Source organism: Rhyacophila brunnea, unplaced genomic scaffold (genome assembly GCF_057557595.1).
Source record: "Rhyacophila brunnea isolate RB1 unplaced genomic scaffold, BYU_Rbru_1.0 scaffold_21, whole genome shotgun sequence".
Taxonomy (NCBI): Eukaryota; Metazoa; Arthropoda; class Insecta; order Trichoptera; family Rhyacophilidae; genus Rhyacophila; species Rhyacophila brunnea.
Window position 1 is genome coordinate 14,585,236 of NW_028232871.1, and position 14,588 is coordinate 14,599,823.

General features: G+C 33.7%; 1 protein-coding gene across 3 annotated transcripts in view; it reads right to left on the bottom strand.

Annotated features, from left to right (window-relative positions):
- The window catches only part of DAAM (disheveled-associated activator of morphogenesis-like protein), a 551,406-nt gene that overhangs the window by 348,775 nt on the left and 188,043 nt on the right, over nt 1–14,588 (bottom strand). The window lies entirely within an intron of this gene.

Genomic DNA, 14,588 nt, shown 5'->3' on the forward strand with positions numbered 1-14,588 from the left:
AAAAAAGGTACATTGGTATAAAATGAAAGAAATTAAGGAAATATAAGAACATTTAATAACACAATATTTTTTGTTTCATGTTATTTGCAAGACGTTATATATCAGGCTGATATATCGTTGATTTCAAATTAATACATGATGCTGAATCTTCCTTTGACAACATAATTCTAGTCTTTGAATACATGATTCAATATAGAAAAAAAATACTTTAACATGAGTACGTGGAAGAAAAAATGGTCAACAACGAGATTGCTAGTTTTTAACAGATATAAAAGTATCTGTCATGCTTTTCCATGTTTTTAATATTATGTTTTCAATGTGGCATTCCGATTCATCAACTGAGAAAGCCGAAGACATTCCAATTCTTCAATACATTTTCGCATGTTTAAAAATTTTTCAGTCGAAATAGGATTAGATTGCAATTCAATAATTTCCATTTCAAAAATTTCTAATTGCGTCCAATCAGGAGGGTAAGAAAAGAAATGTTCCATATTGAATATGTCTGTATAGTTGATTTTCATTAACTTTTCACATTATTTAAATCTTGAAACCTTTGTTAAAACTTTTTGATAGAATTAAGGATTTTCGAAAATTCATATATGTAGTTAAAAGTATTTTTTTTTCAAATATTTGTGATTCATTTAAAAATTGTTTTTGAAAATTTCAAATTTGGCGTATTTGATATGTCTATTGAATATATCTAATTTAATTTGAAATCCATTTATATGTCGTAGTAAAAATAAAAGGAATTTATTTTTTTGGCGTGCCGTGGAAAACTTTTAGCGTGCCACGTATTTGACATCGCTGCTATAGACGGAAATTTTCAACATCTCTGGTTTTGACCAATCAATCACTGACTACACAAATGAGATTGCATCCATTCACACGTGTTATCGATATATCGCAGCCTCGCAAATAAACTGCCACAATCCAAAAAACGTCAATCAGAGAAAATCAGCTTTGAAGTTTTTACCTTTCGCATTTTTGTACTGTATTTTTGAAATATGTTTAGATATTGAATGAAGTTTTAACCTGAATTTGATGACTTATAGATATGAAATTTTCGGTACATGTACTATGAACGATAAACAAAGAAACATAGTAATTAACTCAAAACACGTAATTTGGACTTGTGGCGGTTTAGTTGCGAGGGTGCGATATAGAGGGTGGGTCAATAAGTCCTTAGAAAAGCCGACAGGTGGCGCGACTAGTACTGTAAGCGGTTTGTTTTCATGCAGCGGCACTACCGATTCAGTATGCTGCGAAGTTTCAATCAGATTGGTCGGGTTGTTGTGTGTTTCTCGTACATTTAAAAATTTTTTGCTTGTTTACAAAAATGGAGAAAATTGAGTTTAGAGCTGTTATTAAACATTTTAATATAAAAGGGTTAACAGCGAAGGAAATAAAAAAAGAATTGGATTTAGTTCACGGCATATCTGCTCCTTCACTTGCAACTATTTATAACTGGTTAAATGAATTTAAACGTGGTCGTACATCAACAAAGGATGAACCACGCTCAGGACGTCCTGTAGAGGTGACTACACCAGAAATGATCAATAAAATCCACGATATGGTGTTAAGTGACCGAAGATTAAAGTTGAGTGAGATAATTGAGGTTACAGGGATCTCAAAAGGTAGCGTCATTTCTATTTTACATGACAAATTGGGCATGAAAAAAATTTCTGCAAGATGGGTGCCGCGTTTGCTCACAGTCGACAATAAACGCAATAGGGTGGTGGCCTCTAAAGCCCTGTTGTCGCTCATGCAACGCAATCCGGATGAATTTTTTCGTCGCTTTGTGACTGTAGATGAAACATGGATACACCACTATACTCCCGAAACGAAAGAACAGTCAAAGCAGTGGATTGCGAAAGGCGAACCATGTCCAAAGAAGGCGAAAACCGTAAAATCAGCTGGTAAGGTTATGGCTACTGTATTTTGGGATGCACGTGGAATTATTTTCGTTGACTATTTGGAAAAAAGAAAAACAATAACAGGGGATTATTATGCATCTTTATTGGACCAGCTAAAAAACAAAATTGAAGAAAAACGGCCTCATTTAAACAGGAAAAAAATCCTCTTTCATCAGGACAATGCCCGTGTTCACACATGTTTACGATCAATGGCTAAAATTGAAGAATTGAAGTTCGAATTGGTCGACCACCCACCGTATTCGCCAGATTTAGCCCCCAGTGACTTTTTCCTTTTCCCAAACTTAAAAAAATGGCTAAGTGGACAACGTTTTTTTTCAAATGAAGAAGTCATCGATCGGACAAATGCTTATTTTGAGGACCTTCCGAAAACTTATTTTTCTGGGTCTTCTTTTTGACGGTTTAAAAAAAATTGAGAAACGTCTAACCAAGTGTATTGAGCTCCAAGGAGATTATGTTGAGAAATAAAAAAAAATACAAAAATAAAAACTGTTTTAATGCTTTTTTCTAAGGAATTATTGACCCACCATGTTAAGTAAATTACAAATAACGTACCTGAACTATGGATGTATTTAAAGTTTAAACTAACTTAATACGTGGGGCAATTAACTTATTTATTTAACAGGTTGTGGGAGGATTGAATATTGGTCGAAACCTGACACTATAAATTAAACTACTTCAATACCATAAATAGTAATTAATAATCAGCTCAATATAATATATTAATAATTCTTAAATAATAATAACATAAACTAATTTATTTACTGTACTTAAACACTTAAGTTAAGTTGCCAATATATTATAATAAATTTAGAATTTTAAATTTATTAACTCCAACAATTGACAGTGACCCTGCAGGTGTCGACTTGGTAATGTTTAAAAATATTAAGTGACCGGGTATAAAATTATTAATTATCTCACTTATTTAAAATATTTAGGTAACAGAAAATAATTCTAACTGTTGCCAACATAAAAACAATTAATCATGACCTATAAATTATTATAATAACAAAAAAAATACTTTTGTCCTTTATAGATATTCGACTTTTTAATGACCTGCGTCATTAAAAAAAATCATTTAAATTTTTTAACAATTCACCAGTGATATTATAATTATTTACGTCAACTTGAAAAATCATTTTTTTTATACATCTAATGATATATTAAAAGACAGCCATATGGTATTTAATATACAATTTATTATTAGATATACGTCGAGAACGTTTTTTTTTTCATCGCACATTTCGGCCTTGTAAGAATTATCAGAAATTACAAATTAGATTTATTCGATCATAATTATTATAAATTACAATCAAAACGAAATGGTTTTATCAATTAAAAATATGTAAGGCATTGTTTTCCAATGCGTGGTTCGGGTCCCGACCGCCGATATACACAAACATTGGGACCAAGTAGTGTGGTTAAACGTGCATAAAATCTCAACAGTTTTAATGTCCAAGGCGAATTCTCTACCTACCAGAGGGTCCTAGCGAAAAAATACGAAGCTTGCAATTTGAGTAATTTTTTTGATAATTTACAATTTAAACTGTATTAATTAATTAATATGTAGGTACGTGTCTGAAAACATGAAAAAGAAAAATATTTTTTATTTTATGTCAAAGATAAACTTACAATTCTAAAAAAAATTTATAAAATGTGAATTTGTCAAAGGACCCCATCTTATTATTACATGTATTTTATAGTCATATTTGTCATTAAAATTTAGTTTATTAAGTTTTTTATGCTGTAGGTACTTAAGAGATTTTTGAGATCGATTGCTATAAAAATATACCTAAATGGGTATAACTTGAAATCCTTTTAAATTATATCAAATCGAGCTCAACTTAACTTAACATCGCCTTAAGGCTATACCTCAGTTGAGGCATGGTCTAAAAAGATCGTGGCTAGGCGATGCGCGGATTGCGGGTCGAACGAAATATAATTTGTCATATAAATCCAACATGTGTCCATTTAATGTTCTGTTTATTGTTATATCAGTAACAATAATAATATATTCATTGACATGTTTTCTTTTTAAAGTAAATGAGTAACGTTTTTAGTCATCTTTACACGATTTAAGAATGAATACGCCCGTCGCTATCACGAAACAAATTGACGTGTTTCCAACTCGACGTTCTCTCTCCGAATGGCAGCGAGTCCAAAATTTTGTCGCGCCTATAGTTGAAAATTATTTGCCGTTTCACTGATGTATCACCTTAAGGCGAATCTTCTCCCTACCAGAGGCACCTAGCGGAAAAATACGAAGCTTGCAATTTGATATTTTTTTTTGATAATTTACAATTTGAACTATCCGAAAGTGGAAACAAAATGTATTAATTAACGTAGAAGCTTAATATGACTGTATTTTTTGTCGGGTTACGCGATGTCTAGTTTAATTCTGTTACCCTTCAACACCCTTGAAAACCAGCAATGGCATGTGCTATAAAATATTAATATTTCAATACATTTCACGAATACCGGTATGAGTATTTTTATTCGGTATTGCAATCCATACCTACCACGACATACCTTCGCCATTGCTTAGTATCTAAATCATTTATTATAATATAATATGAATATGCTCCATAGTACCTGTACTTAGTGTTTTTCAAATTACACATATTTTAAGGACAACGTCGCAATTTTTCCCTCAATTTATTTATATCAATTCAACACCTCTGACATCTACCGCAAGACTGTACAAGTATAAATCTTTCACCGCATATTTCAAAATGATAATAATTTTATGTCAGTCAGGTTTCACAATAACAATAAATATTTAATCAATTATATTACATATTATTTTGACTTTCAAATTTAACGTACCATTATTATAATATTATTACTGGTCCAATTAATGTCGGTGGGTCGAATAATTTTTTTAACACAACGAGATCAAACAGTTTAAAATAAATCCATCAAAACGTATCCATCTAATACGTTCATAATCAGTGACGTCCCTAGACAAAATGCCGTCCCCAGGCAGTACCAAAATGCCGACACATTTTTTTTATACAGTAGGTACTTTTTATCATCTTTTCATGACTCTAATATCTAAGAAATGTGTTGTATGGATACATTACTAACAAAATATATAGGTACTACTAAATCTAATTTAAACATACACCTGACAACTTCCTAAACTCGCGAGTGGCATGTTTGGATAATTTTTAAATTAGGTATGCACGTGTCATTGCTGTTTACGAAGAATGTGATGTCCAATGACAGCGGAAGTAAACTAGACATCGCGAACCCGACAAAAAAATAAAGTCCCGTTAAAACTTTTATAGTAGGTACCAGTGGCGATGCTCCCTTGAGAGCGCTGGAGCGGTGAACACCCACCCACTCAATTTATGCGAAAAGACTTATTTTTTTTGAATAAGTATTTCATTTATATTTGATTAATTAAAAGTGTTCTGATATATTACCGTAGTCATTTATTCATATACAAAAACAAATTCTAATATGTGTTTTTAACCGGCTATTTTAAATATTATATGTTAATGGGAGCGATATCCGACATCGCTCGACCAAAGCGCCCAGTTCGATTCTTTGCAATGAGAAAGAGCGTCGTCTGTCGCGTGGAATAGCAATATGTAAATATTTTTTCTGCGTGCTCCGGAGCGACTGTTTCAGTCGCTCCCGGCCCGAATGCGGCTTCGTCGGTTTTAAAACAATACAGCTCGTATCACACGTACAATTATTGTTTGATAATTTTTATTCAATATTCTTTTCACAGTACGTATATTAAATTTCCGCACATGTTGACAACATTTCTCAAATTTAGGCGAAGTACAATTTAAAAATAAACTTCAAGTTTTTTTCAGTTTGATAACTAAATTCACAATGTTTATCAAGTATGATATCTCTCCAAACTAGCTCTGTGGGGGGTTTAATATGTGTGGTAGGGTGAAAATCGTAAAATATCACGGCTACATGCTTTAATAATGTCAATTTTGATGAGTTACTGCTTTCAAGAGCCACATTAAATCAGGTCACCTATTTTCTTAATTTGTTATTGAAGTAAGCCAATCCTTAATATGTTGCTTCTCATTAGCGGAAGTCCTATTTTTTCATTGGAATTGAATGATAAATGGCATTGTTGATGATAATATTCTCAATAGTTTTTTTTGATTTTTTGGTGAAGTTTTGATGAAGGCAAAGGCCTTTTTACGGCAGTCAAAAGGTAAAAAAAGTGAACTCCCAGTAAAATAACTCACCGGTCGCCACTGGTAGGTACCTTTGTTTCCAACCAGTGACTTTAGTTTTTGTGATGGAAAGATATTGTCGTTATTATTATTACTAAGTTTAGGTTGACATTTCTATAAATACAGTACCTAATGATTCTCCTCGATTTGCCGCCCTTTGGGTAACTGCCGCCCCCAAGCGACGCTCAATCTGCCTACCCCCACGGGACGTCACTGTTCATAATAATATTATAAAGTTCTGATCAAATTGAGGTGCATGTCGCCTACTATCACGTGACGTCACAGAAAGCTGCCGCTACGGGAAAAGAATGTGTAATATCGTTTTTCTTGATGTTTCTAATGTTATCAGACTGATGCTCCCATCCCGTAGCACATTTTGAACTTTTAAACGAACATTGTCAGCAAAATCTGCCAAAATCACCAGAACAACAATGAGATCACCTCACGTTGAACTGTACTGCATTTGACTGCAACTGACACTTGCATGACTCAATGAACTTTTTTATCATCTTCTACATACCTACACTTTTCGACTGTCTTGTCAAAATCACGTTTTTTTGTTTTTAGCGGTTGGCACTATGTATTTTCTATAAGAATGTTGTCTATTATCTATGTATGGTTTGCAGGTTGCGTTCTGTTCAAAATATTTTCTATGGATGTCATGTCGCAAGTAATTTTAACGCACGCACACGTAGAAACTGTTAAAATTATATAGAGTTAGCATTAATAATTAATAATAATTGAAATTACTAATACATTATAGTTGGCACTCTTCATAGCTGTCATTCTTCAGTGAATTTTCAGAGATGGTGATCGTTCAAAATATTCTGCAAAATGACGAAACCATAGACTAAATTTTCCGCCGCAACAGCGTGACAGTAGGCGACATGCACCTCAATTTAATTCGCGCTTAAGACTCATATAGAAAAAGTATGGCTCACTCGGATAAGCTTTTATATAAGGGAGACGAGCAAAAGCCAATTCTTATTCTGATCAGGCCTGCATCAAGATGATCTTCAATAATTTATGGCCTGCTACCCGAAAAGTTTGATTCCAAATCACGGAAGTTCATCTCTACCATGGATATCGTTAGTGGTGCGTTTAGTGACGTAGAGGCCCGATGCACTGATTAATTTTGAGGCCCCTAAAATTAAAAAAATCAACATTTTAAAGTTTTCAAACAAATCCATTCATTCATAATGAATATATCATTTTAATTTTTAATTAATTAACGGTTTAATTTACATAGTCTCCTCTCTTACAATAATAATCTTACATAATAACAAGTAGGTACATAAGTCGTAGGAGACCGTCAAAGAAACAGACCGTTGGATACCATAGATGTTTTTTTTTTTATATTGAATTGAGGAATCCTCTAATTCTGTCCTGTGCATGGCCCCCACAAGGGCCCGGGCAGGCAGGTCGACCCGTTATGTAACAAAAAACATGCAGCACAAAGTTGCACTAATAGTAAAAAAAGTTGCCTGCGGCACTGTTTAACGATTAAAATTTTATTTTATAATTATTTTTAGTGTTTCCTGACTAATAAATAATTACAAGATAAAAAGATCTTTTTAAATACCTACAACGTTTTTAAATTTTCTGTTGAATAATATAAACTTGACTTGACTAGCTTAAACGATCAAAAAAAAATTGTACTTGATAGAAATACTGAATAATTAAATGTCATTTCATATTGGTTTCCATAGTAACGCACGTATATAGTATTTAATGATTTAGTTGCTAGGACCCCCTAGCAACCAATAATGGTATCGAAATAACTTTTCATACAAAACAGAATTAACTAAAAATGAATTCAATTCTACTTAAAGATGGCTAAAAGTATTAAAAAAATGCATCGGCATCGTGTTCTGATATAGGTATGTATTCTAAAAGTTTCAAATGTCTAGCTAGTCGGGAAGTTAGTTAAAAATCGATTGCAAGATTTGTACCGGACAAACAACCACCGGACAAATAAGAATACGACCTAAGAAAAACGTTGTGAAATGACTATTCAATATGGCGAAGGGTCACATCACAAAAGGGGGTCGCGATCAGTGCTTCGTAATATACATAATATGATACTAGTTCAAATTGTCGCAATTAGATAGGAGGCTCGTAGCATAATCATAACCCGTCGAGCATCGTATTTTTTTTCAAATATGATTGGTTCTAGTGGGTTTATATCTGAGGTGTTTTCAAGTTATGTATGTTCAATATAACATGGTATATAACATTAACATAACAGCTACGTCTATCTCGGACAGCAGGTGCCCATAGACGGAAGCATGCACGATGAAATTACTCGAATAACAAAGCTGGGATGGAGTGCTTTCTGACGTCTGAATAGTATCTTCAAGTGTGACCTACAATTATGTCTTAAGCGTAGGGTGTTCAATCAATGTGTGCTACCCGTGCTCACGTATGGCTGCGAGACGTGGACCCTCAATACGAGTGATGTCCAAAGGCTAAGAGTCGCACAGTGAGGCATGGAGAGGTGTATGTTGGGCATCACACGAAAGGACCGTAAGAGAAACGAATGGGTTAGGAAGCAGACAGGAGTACGCGATGTAATAGACGTTGCCAAACAGCTGAAATGGAGATGGCCGGGGCACATTACTCGCCGAAAGGACGGCCGCTGGACAAATGCCGTCATCCAACCCAAGGGGCACAGGATCGCCCTAAAAGCCGCTGGATTGACGAACTGGTAAATTCCAGCGGATATACGTGGCAGCGAACGGACACAGGACCGAGAGAGTTGGAAGAGGCTTGGGGAGGCCTTCATCCAGCAGTGGATTGACCCCGGCTGATGATGATGATGATATAACATTCTCAAAATCTTGTGAATTATTCGTTGAATAAAAGAAATGGTTTATTAATACGGCTGTATTGCTCAGTAACGTTGAATTCACCAATAGAAGGTATACAAAAAGATTGTGCACGTTGTATGGCAAGAGTAAATTCTTTCGTCGACAGGTGTCAACACACCGAGTAGAGCATTAATCGAGTCTTTTACCTAAATGGAAAATGGCAAATAGAAGTTTGCGCATAAAAGCGAGAGAGACCGAGGTGTTGCGCTTTCGTAATAAGTCGTGAGAGGAGCTTCTGTAAGGAGTTGAAAATATCAACCGTCACTTGAAGCCGGCGATGTTTGCAATAAAATTACTATTGCAATCGGTGAGGTGCTGAGGCGTGTGTTACTTTGCTAGATACCATGACAAGAAAGAGGCGTCATGTACGCCATTATGACGAATGGATATAACACTTGTGCGACATATTATTTACATCCTGGGGAAAGATTCTCGAAAGTCGAAAGTATGACATACGGAGGATACGCTACTCTTGAATATCGTATATCTCTTCTGCTCTAGAAACACTTGTGCTTAGGGATTCCAATCCCGAGCTATTTTCGACACCTATGAATCCCGGGATTGATAAACATAATCCCGGGATTTCGGGATTGATTTTTTTATCAATTTTTATGGAAAATAAAATAAAAGCGAAAATATAACAGAAAAAATATTTTTAATAAAAAATAACTACATTAGAAATAAACTAAGTTTGAATGAAGTTTGATTTATACCTATGTGTAGGTTGCCGATTCATTTTATTTTTTCACGTAAATTATTAAAAATGGAAAGATTTGAAAAAAACAATGCTTCGCACTTTTAACAAAGTGATTCCACCATGATATCATACGTTTTACGGCAGTTTCATATTTATCTGACTAATTAGATTTATGAAGCGGAAAGGCCATAAGTACGCCATGATTATTTGCTTTAATATTTTAAATCTTGCTAATCCATTCATTAAGTCTTTACTATCAGAAACAGCAATCTCCTATTAAATTCACATTATTATTTAAATTACAATATTATTTACTCCGTTAAACTTGTGTATTTCCAAGATTGAACGTATACAATATTAACAATAAATGTCTTAAATTGTATAAATTATACTAGATTTATTTTTGACCGATTTTATCAATGTTATTTGTAAATATAAAAATTTTATATTAACAATGGAAAAAGTGCCAATCCCGGGGCCAGTCCCGGGATTGTCAAATTGTAATCCCGAAATCCCGGGATCAGAATTTTGGCTCGGGATTGGATTCCCTACTTGTGCCTGATATCGCGAGAGATGGAGCGGAATGCAGAAACATTTGTCATAACTAAAATTTCCTTAGCAGAAAACACTATGTAGAAACATTGTCCTTAGTCCTTTTTCTATTGAAAATAATACCATATTTAAAAATTCTCTTTCCTATTGTTTAGGTAAATTATTTACTCTATACTCAGTATAGTCTATAGTTAAGTCATCCTTTTCGGCGACTTATCCTTAAGATCGAAATCTTAGATTTCGCATGCCGCTCATGGTTTCCAATCCTGCGCATCTATTCTATACACAAGACTGCTTTCAGCCGCTACACCAGCTAACTAGGGTATGAAAGTATCGAAATATTAGCACTTATTGTAACAATTACTATAAGCTAGCCGTCTAAACTGTCAAAACTGTCTATCTGGCTCTAAAATTTATCACAGCCAAGAAAGGTGCTGTTAAAACATAGCACTTGTTGTAACAATTACAAATAACTTATTGTAATCGTTACAATAAATGATAATACTTGGATACTTTCCTACCCTAGATAGCGGCCGAAAGCAGTATTGTGTATAGAATAGATGCGCTGGTGTCCTAATGAATTTGAATTTACATGCGCCTGTCAATTACCTACGTGGTCGCAGCCATGATTTATTCTGGATCGGAACCGTTTCCTCGTGTCAAACCTATTAGGCACTGTTAGCGAGGGGTGCAAGACTAGTCAATGCGCTCCCCAAAGACGTAGACATTTTCGGTGACGTGCTATGTATTTTGAATTCGAAATTTTATTTTTTTTGGATAAAATTGTACTTAAGGGGGGACATGCTCGTCGAAGGTCAAAATTGAGTTTTTATTGTATTTTCAAACCATGATCCTGGACACTCCTTAAACGTTGTAGATAATCTATTTATATAATTTTGAAGCCTTATTATCTTTCATAGTTATTTTAAACATTTGATGGCTGCATGAAGTATTTTTGTTACATTAAATAGTATTCTTTTAAACCTCTCGCTCTAATGTTTTAGAATATAGTCATATTTCGGTACATAACTGTGCAGTGGTGTTAAGATTTTTTACATTTATTAATTTTTAAACGCATTTATAAAACCATTAGCATAATTTATTATGAGATAATTTTTGTAAAATATTCACGATAAAAAATTATATTGATAATCTCTGTGATCCCAAATTTGACAAGAATTAGGCATTTTATTATTCAAAAAATCGGCAAGATTAACACATTTGAAGATGATTCTAAAAATATTTATTATAAGCTATGTCTTTGACCATTCAAGTGTGATAAACATCTTATGAATATTGATTGCTTTATAATAATTATTGACCTAAGAATAAGGTAGTGTTTTTTTGAAATACGCCATTTTTTTTGTCATTCCCCAGTGGTTAAGCTACAACATACGGCCGTAGCCATAAATTGACAAACTATAATTAAAGTAGGGAGTAAAATGATATTGACGCGCGTGTTTGAACATGTACCGTTTAAAAAAAAATAAAAAAAAATTTGGTTAGGTACATGTTCAAACACGCGAGTCAACATAATTTTACTCCCTACTTTAATTAGAGTTTGTCAATTTATGGCTACGGCCGTATGTTGTAGCTTAACTACTAGGGAATGACAAAAGAAATGGCGGATTTCAAAAAAACACTACCTTATTCTTAGGTCAATAATTATTATAAAGCAATCATTATTCATAAGATGTTTATCACACTTGAATGGTAAAAAACATAGCTTATAATAAATATCTTTAGAATCATCTTCAAATGTGTTAATCTTGCCGATTTTTTGAATAATAAAATGCCTAATTCTTGTCAAATTTGGGATCACAGAGATTATCAAAATAATTTTTTATCGTGAATATTTTACAAAAATTATCTCGTAATAAATTATGCTAATGGTTTTATAAATGCGTTTAAAAATAAATAAATGCAAAAAAATCTTAACACCACTGCACAGTTATGTACCGAAATATGACTATATTCTAAAACATTAGAGCGAGAGGCTTAAAAGAATACTATTTTATGTAACAAAAATACTTTATGCAGTCATCAAATGTTTAAAATAACTATAAAGGATAATAAGGCTTCAAAATTATATAAATAGATTATCTACAACGTTTAAGGAGTGTCCAGGATCATGGTTTGAAAATACAATAAAAACTCAATTTTTACCTTCGACGAGCATGTCCCCCCTTAAGTATGTTTTATTTTATTTTTTATTATTATTTTATATATTTTCTTCTTCTCTCTTGTGAGGCTAATATTTGTTATAATGTAAATCTCATGTTGTGCGCGTCTTGAATTTAGATTTGTTATGTCCACAATGTTTTCTTTTCTTAAATAAATAAACAACATGACGTATAAGGGCAAAATGCGAATATATTATAATATTATTTATTATGCCTCGGGGTGATCGTCAATATCAATAATATTATACATGACCAATGTGTTACATGTAATTTTATGTTGAACGTGTGTATTCAAAAAATCGGATATGTGGTGTAAAAAAAGTATGCTGTGAAGTGTAAACAATATATCGGAACACGAAAAAGGCCAGAATTGAGGATGGCATAGAATTTCAAGGTACACATTAACTTTCTAGAGGCGGTCATTCATGTGAGTATATAACTTTACAATTTAGTAGCGCTCAACACTGAAAGAAATATAATACACCCACATATTATTTAAAATATAGGTTTTGGCTAGCATGAATTAAGTGCTTTAATCAAATTCGCATGTGCGTTCTCTTCTTATTTAAGGCATATTTTTGTATTATCCGAATTACTTATAACTTACATGGTTTGTAATTTTTGTAAACGTAAGGTTTAAGAATGTTCGATTGTTTATTATTGAAACAACATAATTTTGAAAAACGCCTTTTACTTTCCGGGTCAGTGCTTTTGTCTCTAAGCTATCGATTGATGAATAAATCATAGTCCTAAACCGCACATAATGCGGACATACATACACAATGTGCGTATGACATAATATATAAATTTGAATTAAATCTCTCTTCTTTATGTGAGTGCGGATAAATCCGAATCGCTGAGGTTATTATTGAGATTTGCGTACTTCCGCACCTTCTCTGGGGAACTTTCTATCATCCACCAAACTGATGAAAACTGACATATATTGAGGCTTTACCGATGTCTCTAGTGCAATGTCTCGGCAATATTATTTCGTGTGTACGACTGTGGTTGCATTTTTTAATAACTCTATGCTACCGCCTATTATACGGGTCTAGGACGATTCGGCGCCGGGACAACTGGGCGCCACGCAATGAAATACGAAAATAAATAGACGTTCTTGACTTATAAGTACTTTTAAAATATATATTTAATTATTATTATTATTCATATTAAAATTATTATTTAAGAATTTAAATAGGCACACATAAATAATGATTTAATTGTTCATGTTTAAGTTCCAACGAGAAGAGAGTTCTTTTATTTTTATATAAGTCTCAGTGATGTTAATTCTCAATCGGAAATTTAAAAAAACATTATGTTTAGAGCAAAATGAATTAAAATTACTAAGTTGTAGAAAGAAACTGTTTAAAATCCCTCGAGTACTTTCTGTATAAAATCGTAACGAACGTCTATTTATTTCATTCGATAGTGCAAGCGCCCAATTGTCCTGGCGTCCAGTTTTACCATTCGCTATTATACCATGCCACAATACGAATCCAAATGTCTAAATACCAAGCCGGGCGAGGAAGAGCTTCATCCAGGCAGTGGCGCACCCAGGATTTAATTATGGGGGGGCCCAAGGAGCAAAATGTAAATTATTCCCATAGGCTCTTTTTCTTCTTCACAGCCTAATTTCTCGTTTATCGGTCTTTTGTCTTTTGCACTCGGTGTACCTACACCATAGTCTCCACATCCTGAAACGGGCGTTCAGGCTAGGATATTTGGCGGGCCCCCTACCTACCGCTAAGATTAAAGGCAGTGTGAAACACTACATTAACGTTTTTCAAGTTGTGTTTTAGTTCAAATTAAGGGGACTTACACAGTGAATTATTGGCGATTTTTAATATATCTACTTTAATATTGGAGCTGTTGAGTATCGACACATAATAATCAAAAAAATATATTGCACAATTATATAAGTAATTGAAAATGGTCACGGCCATGAAGTATAATAGCGCCGCAGGCGACTTTTTTTTACTATTAAAGCTAATTTATGATGTGTGTTTATCTCACTTATCTGGTCAAACTGACACGCCGGGCCCCCCACAGCCCGGGCCCCCAGGCTAGAGCTCTGTCAGCCCTCCCCAGCCATGACCTACACCACTCCGGAATTCGGGTGTACACCGAGAATTTTTTGACAGTTCCAT